The 16064-nt window shown below is 37.9% G+C and overlaps 1 long non-coding RNA gene across 1 annotated transcript; it reads left to right on the top strand.

The window, feature by feature from the left end:
* Positions 1-526: 526 nt before the first annotated feature.
* On the top strand, positions 527-2191 carry LOC133146760 (uncharacterized). The gene is made up of 2 exons (XR_009711420.1): positions 527-842; positions 1064-2191. It is a non-coding gene; the product is annotated as an uncharacterized LOC133146760 (long non-coding RNA).
* The last annotated feature ends 13873 nt before the right edge of the window (positions 2192-16064 follow it).

The raw sequence follows: 16064 nt of genomic DNA, 5'->3' as shown, positions 1-16064 counted from the left end.
TAAGTGGACCTCAGTGCGCACTGCGCAGGGAGCTTAATTTGGTGCGGTCGCGCAACCGCAGCGCGCCGGGCGCTCACTGTCGCATATCTTAAAGAGCGCCTTTGTGTTTTAGGATGAACAGCAGAGACCAAAGGAACAAGGCAAAGTGTTGTGAAATAAAATATTACCTGTAATACGCATTTTGTTATTTGCTGATTGAAACTGCTAATTAAATTGTAAATTGAAACTAATAGGAAGAAAACAACTCTTGCTCTTTATATAGCTGACGTGTCTTGCGCATCCGTTCTGTGCATTTTATTTCACAACACTTTGCCTTGTTCCTTTCTTCTCTGCTGTTCACTTCAAACACGCTCCATGCGACCGCAATGCTCTCGTATCAGACGCTTGCTCGATCACCTGCTCGTTTGCTGTCCCGTGCGCGCACGGAGCGCGGTGGTGCGTTTACGGGCAGTCGGAGAAATCAACGCTAACAAAAAAAATTACATCCAGCCTAGTTAAGACCATACCAAAGACTATAAAAATGGGACCCATTGCCTCCCTGCGTGTGTGACGATCATTGGGACTTAAAAAAAAAAATTAAAAAAAATTCATAAAAATTATTATACATGGGTACAGGCTTTTTTCCAGCATCAGCATGCCATTTTTAGGGTGCGTATTATACATGGGGGCGCACTATACACGGAAAAAAACGGTAAGTAGATAAAGTCTAGCAAAGGTCTAGTTGCATTGTTCCACAGGAAAGCGGCAATTGAAGTTATCTGATCTCACTCGCGGACGACTCGGCCAACAACTGGAGAAGAACAGATGGACAAACTCTGCGGGGGTCACGGGCCGACAATGAAGTGCTAATTCACACCACACTACATTCCTTAGCTAATCAACGTTGCTACAGACACAATCTTCCCTCCCTTTGGTGTAGCAACGCCTCTGTAACCAGGGCAACCAAAACAGTGATGAGAGGAGCAGAAGAAACATCTCAAATGACTAATGCAAAGGTTGCAGAAAAGGTGCTGTTTTTTGCTGTTTTCCGGACGTGCTGCTGTTCTTTCGGTGGCGGATCCAGATCGGGATTTGGTCAGCAAACTACTGCGGATACGGAAGCAAAGACCGAGGTCCAGATCACCCCAACGTTCTGGCTGAAGGTCCCAAGAAGGAGGGGGACGGAGCCTGCGTCGACTGGACTCTATAAATTGGTGGAGCGCATCTCACATGCCGTCCGGCTGGCCGACAAAGGAGATTCGTGGTATCATCTGTCCCAGTGAAGGGTTCCTGCAAGGAACCAGATCAGCCATCGACAGTCCCCGCCCCCAGTTCATACAGAGGCAGAATAATCCTCTTTCCCCTTGGTGGTCAGGTAGTCCACCCTGAGCCACTGAAGACAACGACCACGATTTCCAAGTTCTCCCCGGACGGAGCAGATCTGCGAAGGGGGTGAGAATCGTGCTCACCCTCCGCCAATGGGCGTGCCAAGCCCCCAACGGCTGAACAATCACGAGCAATTTTTGTATTGTATTGTTATTATTGATAGCTTTCTGGTCGCCTAAGGCAGAGGGACCGTGTAACTCTTTTCCTGCAATTAATCTGGCCACAGGTTTTTAAATTACACACACAATTTGGACTGGAGTATTGAGGAAAAACCTCATCTTCACTGGAAGTTATTGCTTTCATTGTATTTTCTTACTTAAGTTTGACTGATCGAGGTTGACATAATCATATGATAAAACAGGAGGGATATGTTAGGGTTTGCAGAATATCTTCATCGTATGATTATGTTGGAATGTAACCTGTAATAATTTAACTAGCTTGTCCTGTCTAGACAAAAGTAGTTGACCAAAGTGCTAAGATCTTTTCAACTGATTGACTAGACGCAGAGGAAGCAATCAAAGTTGCTTTGTTTACAGAAAATCGTAAAAGGCCCCCTGCCATGCTTTGATCAGCAGGGGAGCGTCTTCACCCTATCCTGTGTGTTCCCACACCCCCACTTTCAACCCCACTTTGTTTCTCTCAATAAATAAGCACCTGACGAGGCCTGAGTCAGACTTCATTCGACCATTGCTGTAAGCACAGCGACGAGTGAACTCTCCGCCTGCAGGTGTCTAAAATGACTTGCTTGACTCCTGTGTGGTTCTTGCTAAATAAGTTAGAGTGGGCACCACCCTAACAAAGTATGTTATTAAAACTTTAAAAAGCCTTTCTGTGTACTGTCTTTCTTTGTAAAAAACTCGTGTGCATGTGCGGATTATCGTCCGGTGCGGCTTATATATGAAAAAACTAAAATATCCCCGAATTTTAGCTGGTGCGGCTTATAGTCCGGTGCGGTTTATAGTCCGGAAATTACGGTATGTTTTATTATATTATTCATTTTTTAACAACTTATGGTGACATCTGAGGAAACCATGTTGACTGCACTGCCTCACCTCCCTCTTTATGAGTGCACGTGCATGGTTGATGCTTAATTTCAAATAAAATACCCGGTGTCTATTTGAGTCCTCGTATTTAAGAAATAAAAATCCAAATTTACCCAACCCACTGAACAAAAAATGCAAACAGCCTGCAGTCACCTGTCCTCTTATTTATGAGATAAAAATCCAAACTTATCCAAATATTATCCACAAGCACTGAACGAACAATGCAAACGAAAAAAAATGTGCAGTCTTCTTCTGTCCCATCGTGTGTACTGGAGTGTGCAGCCAGTTGTCCTCCTGAAATAAAAAAAGGACTACCGTTTTTTTCCGTGTATAGTGCGCAATATTTTACTAATTTATTGTCCTAAAATCTGGGGTGCGTATTATACATGGGTACAAAGAAAAAAAAAATTAATTTTCTTTTTTTAAAATTTTTTTTTTTTTTTTTTTTTTTAAATAAAGTCATGGTACAACAAAACCAACAACAGGACTGACCGACAAAGTCGTGGAACAAAAAGACAGGGTGACATTACCAAAGACAGGAACAGAATGACAGTAACACATGCAACTAGAATTTTGCAATTTCTGGAGAAATTGCGTGTGAAGGCGAAATGTATGAATAACTTCTTCGGGGAATGCTGCCGAATGATGTTGAAACGTGTTGAATTACTTGAGAAATGTAGAAAATTTGGAGAATTTGTGGTGAATTTCAAAATAAAAGATGTGAAGTTTTTGGTAAGTTGTGGAATAGGTAGAAAAATGATGAACAGTTGAAAGTTGGAATGGGTTGAATCGGTTGAAAAATGTAGAAATGAGAAGGGAAAAAGGAATTGGGTGTGAATTTCAAAATAAAAGATGTGAAGGTTTTGGGAAGTTGTGGAATAGGTCGAAAAATGATGAACAGTTGAAAGTTGGAATGGGTTGAATCGGTTGAAAAATGTAGAAATGAGAAGGGAAAAGGGAATTGGGTGTGAATTTCAAAATAAAAGATGTGAAGTTTTTTGTAAGTGGGAAGTTGTGGAATAGGTAGAAAAATGATGAACAGTTGAAAGTTGGAATGGGTTGAATCGGTTGAAAAATGTAGAAATGAGAAGGGAAAAGGGAATTGAGTGTGAATTTCAAAATAAAAGATGTGAAGTTTTTTGGAAGTGGGAAGTTGTGGAATAGGTAGAAAAATGATGAACAGTTGAAAGTTGGAATGGGTTGAATGGGTTGAAAAATGTAGAAATGAGAAGGGAAAAGGGAATTGGGTGTGAATTTCAAAATAAAAGATGTGAAGTTTTTGGTAAGTGGGAAGTTGTGGAATAGGTAGAAAAATGATGAACAGTTGAAAGTTGGAATGGGTTGAATCGGTTGAAAAATGTAGAAATGAGAAGGGAAAAAGGAATTGGGTGTGAATTTCAAAATAAAAGATGTGAAGTATTTGGGAAGTTGTGGAATAGGTAGAAAAATGATGAACAGTTGAAAGTTGGAATGGGTTGAATCGGTTGAAAAATGTAGAAATTAGAGTACAAAAACGGAATTTGAGAGAATTTTGGTTGAATTTCAAAATAAAATATGTGAAGTTTTTGGTAAGTGGGAAGTTGTGGAATAGGTAGAAAAATGATGAACAGTTGAAAGTTGGAATGGGTTGAATCGGTTGAAAAATGTAGAAATGAGAAGGGAAAAGGAAATTGGGTGTGAATTTCAAAATAAAAGATGTGAAGTTTTTGGTAAGTGGGAAGTTGTGGAATAGGTAGAAAAATGATGAACAGTTGAAAGTTGGAATGGGTTGAATCGGTTGAAAAATGTAGAAATGAGAAGGTTAAAGGAATTGGGTGTGAATTTCAAAATAAAAGATGTGAAGCTTTTGGTAAGTGGGAAGTTGTGGAATCGGTAGAAAACTGATGAACAGTTGAAAGTTGGAATGGGTTGAATCGGTTGAAAAATGTAGAAATTAGAGTAGAAAAACGAAATTTTAGAGGATTTTGGTTGAATTTCAAAATAAAAGATGTGAAGTTTTTGGTAAGTGGGAAGTCTGGAATAGGTAGAGAAAAGATGAACAGTTGAAGGTTGGAATGGGTTGAATCGGTTGAAAAATGTAGAAATGAGAAGGGAAAAGGGAAAAAGGAATTGGGTGTGAATTTCAAAATAAAAGATGAAAACGTGAAAATGTTGAATTTGGCAAGTTTGGGAATGTCCCCAATGTGATTTGAATGTGTTGAATTATGTGAATTTTAAACAGGAAGAACGTAAATGTGAAATGTTGAATCTGCCATTAAGAATGAATGGGGCAAAAATCGCCGTAAATTTGTGAATTTTGCGAAAACGGAAAATTTTTGGAAGGAAAAAAAAGTGAGCACCCATGCCATGAATATTTGGAATAAGTGAAAAGTGGAACGGAGTGAATCGGTTGAAGTATGTGGAAGTAGTTAATCGGCGAAAAAGTGAGCGGAATAAGTTGAATAATAATAATAACTAGAATTTGCAATTCCTGAAGGAATTGCGTGTGAAGGTGAAGAAGTTGAATACATATTGAAGGAATGCTGCAGAATGATGTTGAAACGAGTTGAATCGGTTGAAAAATGTAGAAATGAGAAGGAAAAAAGGAATTGGCTGTGAATTTCAAAATAAAAGATGTGAAATTTTTGGTAAGTTGTGGAATAGGTAGAAAAATGATGAACAGTTGAAAGTTGAAATGGGTTGAATCGGTTGAAAAATGTAGAAATGAGAAGGGAAAAAGGAATTGGGTGTGAATTTCAAAATAAAAGATGTGAAGTTTTTGGTAAGTGGGAAGTTGTGGAATAGGTAGAAAAATGATGAACAGTTGAAAGTTGGAATGGGTTGAATCGGTTGAAAAATGTAGAAATGAGAAAGGAAAAGGGAATTGTGTGAATTTCAAAATAAAAGATGTGAAGTTTTTGGGAAGTTGTGGAATAGGTAGAAAAATGATGAACAGTTGAAAGTTGGAATGGGTTGAATCGGTTGAAAAATGTAGAAATGAGAAAGGAAAAAGGAATTAGCTGTGAATTTCAAAATAAAAGATGTGAAGTTTTTGTTAAGTGGGAAGTTGTGGAATAGGTAGAAAAATGATGAACAGTTGAAAGTTGGAATGGGTTGAATCGGTTGAAAAATGTAGAAATGAGAAGGGAAAAAGGAATTAGCTGTGAATTTCAAAATAAAAGATGTGAAGTTTTTGGCAAGTGGGAAGTTGTGGAATAGGTAAAGAAATGATGAACGGTTGAAAGTTGAAATGGGTTGAATCGGTTGAAAAATGTAGAAATGAGAAGAGAAAAAGGAAGTGGGTGTGAATTTCAAAATAAAAGACGTGAAGTTTTTGGTAAGTGGGAAGTTGTGGAATAGGTAGAAAAATGATGAACAGTTGAAAGTTGGAATGGGTTGAATCGGTTGAATAATGTAGAAATGAGAAGGGAAAAAGGAATTGGGAGTGAATTTCAAAATAAAAGAAGTGAATTTTTTGGAAAGTGGGAAGTTGTGGAATAGGTAGAAAAAAGATGAACAGTTGAAAGTTGGATTGGGTTGAATCGGTTGAAAAATGTAGAAATGAGAAGGGAAAAAGGAATTGGGAGTGAATTTCAAAATAAAAGATGTGAATTTTTTGGTAAGTGGGAAGTTGTGGAATAGGTAGAAAAATTATGAACAGTTGAAAGTTGGAATGGGTAGAATCGGTTGAAAAATGTAGAAATTAGAGTAGAAAAAAGGAAATTTTAGAGAATTTTGGTTGAATTTCAAAATAAAAGATGTGAAGTTTTTGGTAAGTGGGAAGTTGTGGAATAGGTAGAGAAAAGATGAACAGTTGAAAGTTGGAATGGGTTGAATCGGTTGAAAAATGTAGAAATGAGAAGGGAAAAGGGAAAAAGGAATTGGGTGTGAATTTCAAAATAAAAGATGAAAACGTGAAAATGTTGAATTTGGCAAGTTTGGGAATGTCCCCAATGTGATTTGAATGTGTTGAATTATGTGAATTTCAAACTGGAACAACATAAATGTGAAATGTTGAATCTGCCATTAAGAATGAATGGGGCAAAAATCGCCGTAAATTTGTGAATTTTGCGAAAACGGAAAATTTTTGGAACGAGAAAAATATGAGCACCCATGCCATGAGTATTTGGAATAAGTGAAAAGTGGAACGGAGTGAATCGGTTGAAGTATGTGGAAGTAGTTAATCGGCGAAAAAGTGAGCGGAATAAGTTGAATAATAACTAGAATTTGCAATTCCTGAAGGAATTGCGTGTGAAGGTGAAGAAGTTGAATAAATATTTAAGGAATGTTGCAGAATGACGTTGAAACGAGTTGAATCGGTTGAAAAATGTGGAAATGAGAAAGGAAAAAGGAAATGGGTGTGAATTTCAAAATAAAAGATGTGAAGTTTTTGTTAAGTTGTGGAATAGGTAAAGAAATGATGAACAGTTGAAAGTTGGAATGGGTTGAATCGGTTGAAAAATGTAGAAATGAGAAGGGAAAAAGGAATTGGGCGTGAATTTCAAAATAAAAGATGTGAATTTTTTGGTAAGTGGGAAGTTGGGGAATAGGTAGAAAAATGATGAACAGTTGAAAGTTGGAATGGGTTGAATCGGTTGAAAAATGTAGAAATGAGAAGGGAAAAAGGAATTGTGCGTGAATTCCAAAATAAAAGATGTGAATTTTTTGGTAAGTGGGAAGTTGTGGAATAGGTAGAAAAATGATGAACAGTTGAAAGTTGGAATGGGTTGAATCGGTTGAAAAATGTAGAAATGAGAAGGGAAAAGGGAATTGGGCGTGAATTTCAAAATAAAAGATGTGAATTTTTTGGTAAGTGGGAAGTTGTGGAATAGGTAGAAAAATGATAAACAGTTGAAAGTTGGAATGGGTTGAATCGGTTGAAAAATGTAGAAATGAGAAGGGAAAAAGGAATTGGGCGTGAATTTCAAAATAAAAGATGTGAATTTTTTGGTAAGTGGGAAGTTGAGAAATAGGTAGAATAGGTAGAAAAATGATGAACAGTTGAAAGTTGGAATGGGTTGAATCGGTTGAAAAATGTAGAAATGAGAAGGGAAAAGGGAAAAAGGAATTGGGTGTGAATTTCAAAATAAAAGATGAAAACGTGAAAATGTTGAATTTGGCAAGTTTGGGAATGTCCCCAATGTGATTTGAATGTGTTGAATTATGTGAATTTGAAACTGGAACAACGTAAATGTGAAATGTTGAATCTCCCATTAAGAATGAATGGGGCAAAATTCGCCATAAATTTGTGAATTTTGTGAAAACGGAAAATTTTTGGAAGGAAAAAAATCTAAGCAGTGTTGCCATGAATATTTGGAATAAGTGAAAAGTGGAATGGAGTGAATCGGTTGAAGTATGTGGAAGTAGTTAAGCGCCGAAAAAGTGGGCAGAATAAGTAGAATAATAATAATAACTAGAATTTTGCAATTTCTGGAGAAATTGCGTGTGAAGGCGAAATGTATGAATAACTTCTTCGGGGAATGCTGCCGAACGATGTTGAAACGTGTTGAATTACTTGAGAAATGTAGAATATTTGGAGAATTTGTGGCGAATTTCAAAATAAAAGATGTGAAGTTTTTGGTAAGTGGGAAGTTGTAGAATAGGTCGAAAAATGATGAACAGTTGAAAGTTGGAATGGGTTGAATTGGTTGAAAAATGTAGAAATGAGAAGGGAAAAAGGAATTGGGTGTGAATTTCAAAATAAAAGATGTGAAGGTTTTGGGAAGTTGTGGAATAGGTCGAAAAATGATGAACAGTTGAAAGTTGGAATGGGTTGAATCGGTTGAAAAATGTAGAAATGAGAAGGGAAAAGGGAATTGGGTGTGAATTTCAAAATAAAAGATGTGAAGTTTTTGGTAAGTGGGAAGTTGTGGAATAGGTCGAAAAATGATGAACAGTTGAAAGTTGGAATGGGTTGAATCGGTTGAAAAATGTAGAAATGAGAAGGGAAAAGGGAATTGGGTGTGAATTTCAAAATAAAAGATGTGAAGTTTTTGGTAAGTGGGAAGTTGTGGAATAGGTAGAAAAATGATGAACAGTTGAAAGTTGGAATGGGTTGAATCGGTTGAAAAATGTAGAAATGAGAAGGGAAAAGGGAATTAGGTGTGAATTTCAAAATAAAAGAATTGAAGTTTTTGGTAAGTGGGAAGTTGTGGAATAGGTAGAAAAATGATGAACAGTTGAAAGTTGGAATGGGTTGAATCGGTTGAAAAATGTAGAAATGAGAAGGGAAAAAGGAATTGGGTGTGAATTTCAAAATAAAAGATGTGAAGTTTTTGGGAAGTTGTGGAATAGGTAGAAACATGATGAACAGTTGAAAGTTGGAATGGGTTGAATCGGTTGAAAAATGTAGAAATTAGAGTACAAAAACGGAATTTGAGAGAATCTTGGTTGAATTTCAAAATAAAAGATGTGAAATTTTTGGTAAGTGGGAAGTTGTGGAATAGGTAGAAAAATGATGAACAGTTGAAAGTTGGAATGGGTTGAATCGGTTGAAAAATGTAGAAATGAGAAGGGAAAAGGGAATTGGGTGTGAATTTCAAAATAAAAGATGTGAAGTTTTTGGTAAATGGGAAGTTGTGGAATAGGTCGAAAAATGATGAACAGTTGAAAGTTGGAATGGGTTGAATCGGTTGAAAAATGTAGAAATGAGAAGGGAAAGGGAATTGGGTGTGAATTTCAAAATAAAAGATGTGAAGCTTTTGGTAAGTGGGAAGTTGTGGAATCGGTAGAAAAATAATGAACAGTTGAAAGTTGGAATGGGTTGAATCGGTTGAAAAATGTAGAAATTAGAGTAGAAAAACGAAATTTTAGAGAATTTTGGTTGAATTTCAAAATAAAAGATGTGAAGTTTTTGGTAAGTGGGACGTTGTGGAATAGGTAGGCAAAGGATGAACAGTTGAAAGTTTGAACGAGTTGAATCGGTTGAAAAATGTAGAAGTTAGAGGTGAAAAACGAAATTTTGTGAAAATTTGTCGGAATTTTTAACGTGAAAACGTGAAATTTTCGAATTTGGGAATTTTGGGAATGTCGAGAATCCTTCCGAATGTGATTAGAATGTGTTGAATGATGTGAATTTGAAATTGGAACGACGTAAATGTGAAATGTCGAATGTGCCATTAAGAATGAATGGGGAAAAATTTGTCGGAATTTTGGGAATTTTGCGGAATCGGTAAATTTTCGGAACGAGAAAAATGGAAGCGCTCGTCGCGTGAATATTTGGAATACGTGAAAAGTGGAATGGAGTGAATCGGATGAATTATGTGGAAGATGAAACGTGTCGAAAAAGTGTGGAGAATAAAATAGAAGAATAATAATAACTAGAATTGCAATTTCGGAAGAAATTGCGTGTGAAGGCGAAGGCAGATGTTAAGTTACAAACGTTAAGCGTTAAAAATGATGAGCGGGAAGAATACAAAAGGAAAATAGATAATTGTGAAATAAGTGGGAAAATGTTACAAATACATGTTACAAAAAGGTACAAATGATAAGCGTTAAAAATGAAACGTTACAGATGTTACAAAAAAGGTACAAATGATAAGCGTTGAAAATGATAAGGGGGAAGAATAAAGAGTAAAATAATTTATGACTCCCAATGTGGGAATCGAACCCACTACAGGAAACTGGCTCGGGTTGACATTTCCATTGTGTTTCCGACTGAGCTAATGAGGATCCTTCCTTCTTGCTGGTTGAATTTGGTTAATGTAATGAATGTGTTTGTTGAATGCGAATGCGTAATCAAAGTGGTGGAAATTGCTTAATGTAATGAATGTTGAATGCGAATGACAAAAGTTACAAATGATAACCGTTGAAAATGATAACCGGGAAGGATAAAGAGTAAAATAAATAATGACGCCCAATGTGGGAATCGAACTGACGCGGGTTTTGATACCACTCGGGAATGATGCTCGTGTACTGGAATCACTTGTGTTTCCCACGAGCTAATTGAGTCCCTTACTATGTCGTGGTTGCAATTGGTTAATGTAATGAATGTGTTTGTTGAATGCGAATACGTAATCAAAGTGGTGGAAATTGCTTAATGTAATGAATGTTGAATGCGAATGTTAGTTACAAATGATAAGCGTTGAAAATGATAAGCGGGAAGAATAAAGAGTAAAATAATTAATGACGCCCAATGTGGGAATCGAACCCACTACAGGAAACTGGCTCGGGTTGACATTGCCATTAAGAATGAATGGGGAAATAAAAGGCACAAATTTGCTAATTACTTAAAAACGGTAAATGTTATGTAGGGGAAAAAAGGTGGCAAGCTTGCCATGAATTTTCGGAACGTGTGAAAGTTTGAACGAGGTGAATCGGTTGAAGCATGTGGGAGTAGTTAGATGTCAAAAAAGTGGGAGGAATAAGTTGTTTAATAATAATAATAAAGTAGAATAACAATGTGTGAAGGCCTTCGCCTTCACACAACTAGAATTTTGCAATTTCTGGAGAAATTGCGTGTGAAGGCGAAATGTATGAATAACTTTTTCGGGGAATGCTGCCGAACGATGTTGAAACGTGTTGAATTACTTGAGAAATGTAGAATATTTGGAGAATTTGTAGTGAATTTCAAAATTGAAAGTTTGGAATATTTGGTAAGTGGGAAGTTGTGGAATAGGTAGGCAAAAGATGAACAGTTGAAAGTTGGAATGGGTTGAATCGGTTGAAAAATGTAGAAATTAGAGTAGAAAAACGAAATTTTGGAGAATTTGGTTGAATTTCGAATTTTTGGTAAGTGGGAAGTTGTGGAATAGGTAGGCAAAAGATGTACAGTTGAAAGTTGGAACGGGTTGAATCAGTTAAAAAATGTAGAAGTTAGAGCAAATGTTGAATCCCCATAGAGAATGAATGGGAAAATAAAAAAAAGCAATTGCGCCAAAATCTTTCTAAATTTGGAACAAAACAAAAAAAAACAGCCTCAGGAGGTTCAATTTTGGGGTAAAAATGTTGAAACGGGTTAAATCGGACAAAAAACGAAGACATTAGCGCGAATGTAGCTATTTGGGGCACTTAGTGTTGAAATAAGGTCCTTTCCGGCTTGATTCGGGTCATTTCCGGTCTAATTTGGGCCACTTCCGGTTTATTTGGGACACTTCCGGTTTAATATAGGTCACCTCCGGTTTAGCTGAGGTCACTTCCGGTTTATTTGGGGTCACTTCCGGTCTAAAAAGGTCACTTCCGGTTCATTTGAGGTCACTTCCGGTTTACCAGAGGTCACTTCCGGTCTATTTGGGGTCACTTCCGGTCTATTTGGGGTCACTTCCGGTTTATTTGGGTCACTTCCGGTTTAATTTGGGTCACTTCCGGTTCGTCTGAGGTCACTTCCGGTTTATTAGGGGTCATTTCCGGTCTAAAAAGGTCACTTCCAGTACATTTTGGGTCACTTCCGGTTTGATTTGGGGTCACTTCCGGTTTACCTGAGGTCACTTCCGGTCTATTTGGGGTCACTTTCGGTTTGATTTGGGGCACTTCCGGTTCATTCTGGGTTCATTGGTGGCACTTCAGGGTCATCCAAGATGGCCGCCACACTGGAATTGGGGGTCAAGGGTTGAATTGTGTAAGCATAGTGGAAGTGGGGGTGAATGGGAGTGAATGTGGTAAGCATAAGGTGAATTAAGTGAATAAATTTGGAATGGGTTGAATCGGTTGAAAAATGTAGAAATTAGAGTAGAAAAACGAAATTTTGGAGAATTTGGTTGAATTTCAAATTTGAAAATTTGGAATTTTTGGTAAGTGGGAATATGTGGAATAGGTAGGCAAAAGATGAACACTTGAAAGTTGGAATGGGTTGAATCGGTTGAAAAATGTGGAAATTAGAGTAGAAAAACGAAATCTTAGAGAATTTTGGTTGAATTTCAAAATAAAAGATGTGAAGTTTGTGGTAAGTGGGAAGTTGTGGAATAGGTAGGCAAAAAATGAACAGTTGAAAGTTGGAATGGGTTGAATCGGTTGAAAAATGTAGAAATTAGAGTGGAAAAACGGAATTTTAGAGAATTTTGGTTGAATTTCAAATTTGAAAATTTGGAATTTTTGGTAAGTGGGAAGTTGTGGAATAGGTAGGCAAAAGATGTACAGTTGAAAGTTGGAACGGGTTGAATCAGTTAAAAAATGTAGAAGTTAGAGCAAATGTTGAATCCCCATAGAGAATGAATGGGAAAATAAAAAAAAGCAATTGCGCCAAAATCTTTCTAAATTTGGAACAAAACAAAAAAAAACAGCCTCAGGAGGTTCACTTTTGGGGTAAAAATGTTGAAACGGGTTAAATCAGACAAAAAACGAAAAAGTTAGCGCAAATGTAGCTATTTGGGGCACTTAGTGTTGAAATAAGGTCACTTCCGGTTTGATTCGGGTCATTTCCGGTCTTATTTGGGTCACTTCCGGTTTATTTGGGTCACTTCCGGTTTAATATAGTTCACTTCCGGTTTAGCTGAGGTCACTTCCGGTTTATTTGGGGTAATTTCCGGCTAAAAAAAGGTCATTTCCGGTTTATTTGGGGTCACTTCCGGTTTACCTGAGGTCACTTCCGGTCTATTTGGGGTCACTTCCGGTTTATTTGGGTCACTTCCGGTTTATTTGGGTCACTTCCGGTTTAATTTTGGTCACTTCCGGTTCGTCTGAGGTCACTTCCGGTTTATTAGGGGTCATTTCCGGTCTAAAAAGGTCACTTCCGGTACATTTGGGTCACTTCCGGTTTATTTGGGTCACTTCCGGTTTAGCTGAGGTCACTTCCGGTTTATTTGGGGTCATTTCCGGCTAAAAAAGGTCACTTCCGGTTTATTTGGGGTCATTTCCGGTTTACCTGAGGTCACTTCCGGTCTATTTGGGGTCACTTCCGGTTTATTTGGGTCACTTCCGGTTTAATTTGGGTCACTTCCGGTTCGTCTGAGGTCACTTCCGGTTTTTAGGGGGTCATTTCCGGTCTAAAAAGGTCACTTCTGGTACATTTGGGGTCACTTCCGGTTTATTTGGGTCACTTCCGGTTTAATTTGGCTCACTTCCGGTTCGTCTGAGGTCACTTCCGGTTTATTAGGGGTCATTTCCGGTCTAAAAAGGTCACTTCCGGTACATTTGGGGTCACTTCCGGTTTGATTTGGGGTCACTTCCGGTTTACCTGAGGTCACTTCCGGTCTATTTGGGGTCACTTTCGGTTTGATTTGGGGCACTTCCGGTTCATTTTGGGTTCATTGGGGGCACTTGAGGGTCAATCCAAGATGGCCGCCACACTGGAATTGGGGGTCAAGGGTTGAATGTGTAAGCGTAGTGGAAGTGGGGGTGAATGGGAGTGAATGTGGGAAGCATAAGGTGAATGCATTTGGAATGGGTTGAATCGGTCGAAAAATGTAGAAATTAGAGTAGAAAAACGAAATTTTAGAGAATTTTGGTTGAATTTCAAATTTGAGAATTTGGAATTTTTGGTAAGTGGGAAGTTGTGGAATAGGTAGGCAAAAGATGAACAGTTGAAAGTTGGAATGGGTTGAATCGGTTGAAAAATGTGGAAATTAGAGTGGAATAACGGAATTTGAGAGAATTTTGGTTGAATTTCAAATTTGAAAATTTGGAATTTTTGGTAAGTGGGAAGTTGTGGAATAGGTAGACAAAAGATGAACAGTTGAAAGTTGGAATGGGTTGAATCGGTTGAAAAATGTAGAAGTTAGAGCTGAAAAACGAAATGTTGTGAAATGTCGAATGTGCCATTAAGAATGGATGGGGAAAAATTTGTCGGAATTTTGCGAATTTTGCGGAATCGGAAAATTTTCGGAATGAGAAAAATACAAGCCACCCTTTCCTGAATATTTGGAATACGTGAAAAGTGGAATGGAGTGAATCGGATGAATTATGTGAAAGATGAAACGGGACAAAAAAGTGAGGAGAATAAAATAGAAGAATAATAATAACTAGAATTTTGCAATTTCTGGAGAAATTGCGTGTGAAGGCGAAATGTATGAATAACTTTTTCGGGGAATGCTGCCGAACGATGTTGAAACGTGTTGAATTACTTGAGAAATGTAGAATATTTGGAGAATTTGTGGTGAATTTCAAAATTGAAAGTTTGGAATATTTGGTAAGTGGGAAGTTGTGGAATAGGTAGGCAAAAGATGAACAGTTGAAAGTTGGAATGGGTTGAATCGGTTGAAAAAAGTAGAAATTAGAGTAGAAAAACGAAATTTTGGAGAATTTGGTTGAATTTCAAATTTGGAATTTTTGGTAAGTGGGAAGTTGTGGAATAGGTAGGCAAAAGATGTACAGTTGAAAGTTGGAACGGGTTGAATCAGTTAAAAAATGTAGAAGTTAGAGCAAATGTTGAATCCCCATAGAGAATGAATGGGAAAATAAAAAAAAGAAATTGCGCCTAAATCTTTCTAAATTTGGAACAAAACAAAAAAAACGGCCTCAGGAGGTTCACTTTTGGGGTAAAAATGTTGAAACGGGTTAAATCCGACAAAAAACGAAAAAGTTAGCGCAAATGTAGCTATTTGGGCCACTCAGTGTTGAAATAAGGTCACTTCCGGTTTGATTCGGGTCACTTCCGGTCTAGTTTGGGTCACTTCCGGTTTATTTGGGTCACTTCCGGTTTAAAACAGGTCACTTCCGGTTTAGCTGAGGTCACTTCCGGTTTATTTGGGGTCATTTCCGGTCTAAAAAGGTCACTTCCGGTTCATTTGGGGTCACTTCCGGTTTGATTTGGGGTCACTTCCGGTTTACCAGAAGTCACTTCTGGTCTATTTGGGGTCACTTCCGGTCTATTTGGGGTCACTTCCGGTTTATTTGGACCACTTCCGGTTTAATTTGGGTCACTTCCGGTTCGTCTGAGGTCACTTCCGGTTTATTAGGGGTCATTTCCGGTCTAAAAAGGTCACTTCCGGTACATTTGGGGTCACTTCCGGTTTGATTTGGGGTCACTTCCGGTTTACCTGAGGTCACTTCCGGTCTAATTGGGGTCACTTCCGGTCTATTTGGGGCACTTCCGGTTCATTCTGGGTTCATTGGTGGCACTTCAGGGTCATCCAAGATGGCCGCCACACTGGAATTGGGGGTCAAGGGTTGAATTGTGTAAGCATAGTGGAAGTGGGGGTGAATGGGAGTGAATGTGGGAAGCATAGTGGAAGTGGGGGTGAATGGGAGTGAATGTGGGAAGCATAAGGTGAATAAGGGGAATAAATGTGGAATGGGTTGAATCGGTCGAAAAATGTAGAAATTAGAGTAGAAAAACGAAATTTTAGAGAATTTTGGTTGAATTTCAAATTTGAGAATTTGGAATTTTTGGTAAGTGGGAAGTTGTGGAATAGGTAGGCAAAAGATGAACAGTTGAAAGTTGGAATGGGTTGAATCGGTTGAAAAATGTAGAAAGTAGAGTGGAATAACGGAATTTTAGAGAATTTTGGTTGAATTTCAAATTTGAAAATTTGGAATTTTTGGTAAGTGGGAAGTTGTGGAATAGGTAGGCAAAAAATGAACAGTTGAAAGTTGGAATGGGTTGAATCGGTTGAAAAATGTAGAAGTTAGAGGTGAAAAACGAAATTTTGTGAAATGTCGAATGTGCCATTAAGAATGGATGGGGAAAAATTTGTCGGAATTTTGGGAATTTTGCGGAATCGGAAAATTTTCGGAATGAGAAAAATACAAGCCACCCTTTCCTGAATATTTGGAATACGTGAAAAGTGGAATGGAGTGAATCGG

Source organism: Syngnathus typhle, linkage group LG2, assembly GCF_033458585.1.
Source record: "Syngnathus typhle isolate RoL2023-S1 ecotype Sweden linkage group LG2, RoL_Styp_1.0, whole genome shotgun sequence".
Taxonomy (NCBI): domain Eukaryota; kingdom Metazoa; phylum Chordata; class Actinopteri; order Syngnathiformes; family Syngnathidae; genus Syngnathus; species Syngnathus typhle.
This window is presented reverse-complemented; position numbering and strand designations above follow the sequence as displayed.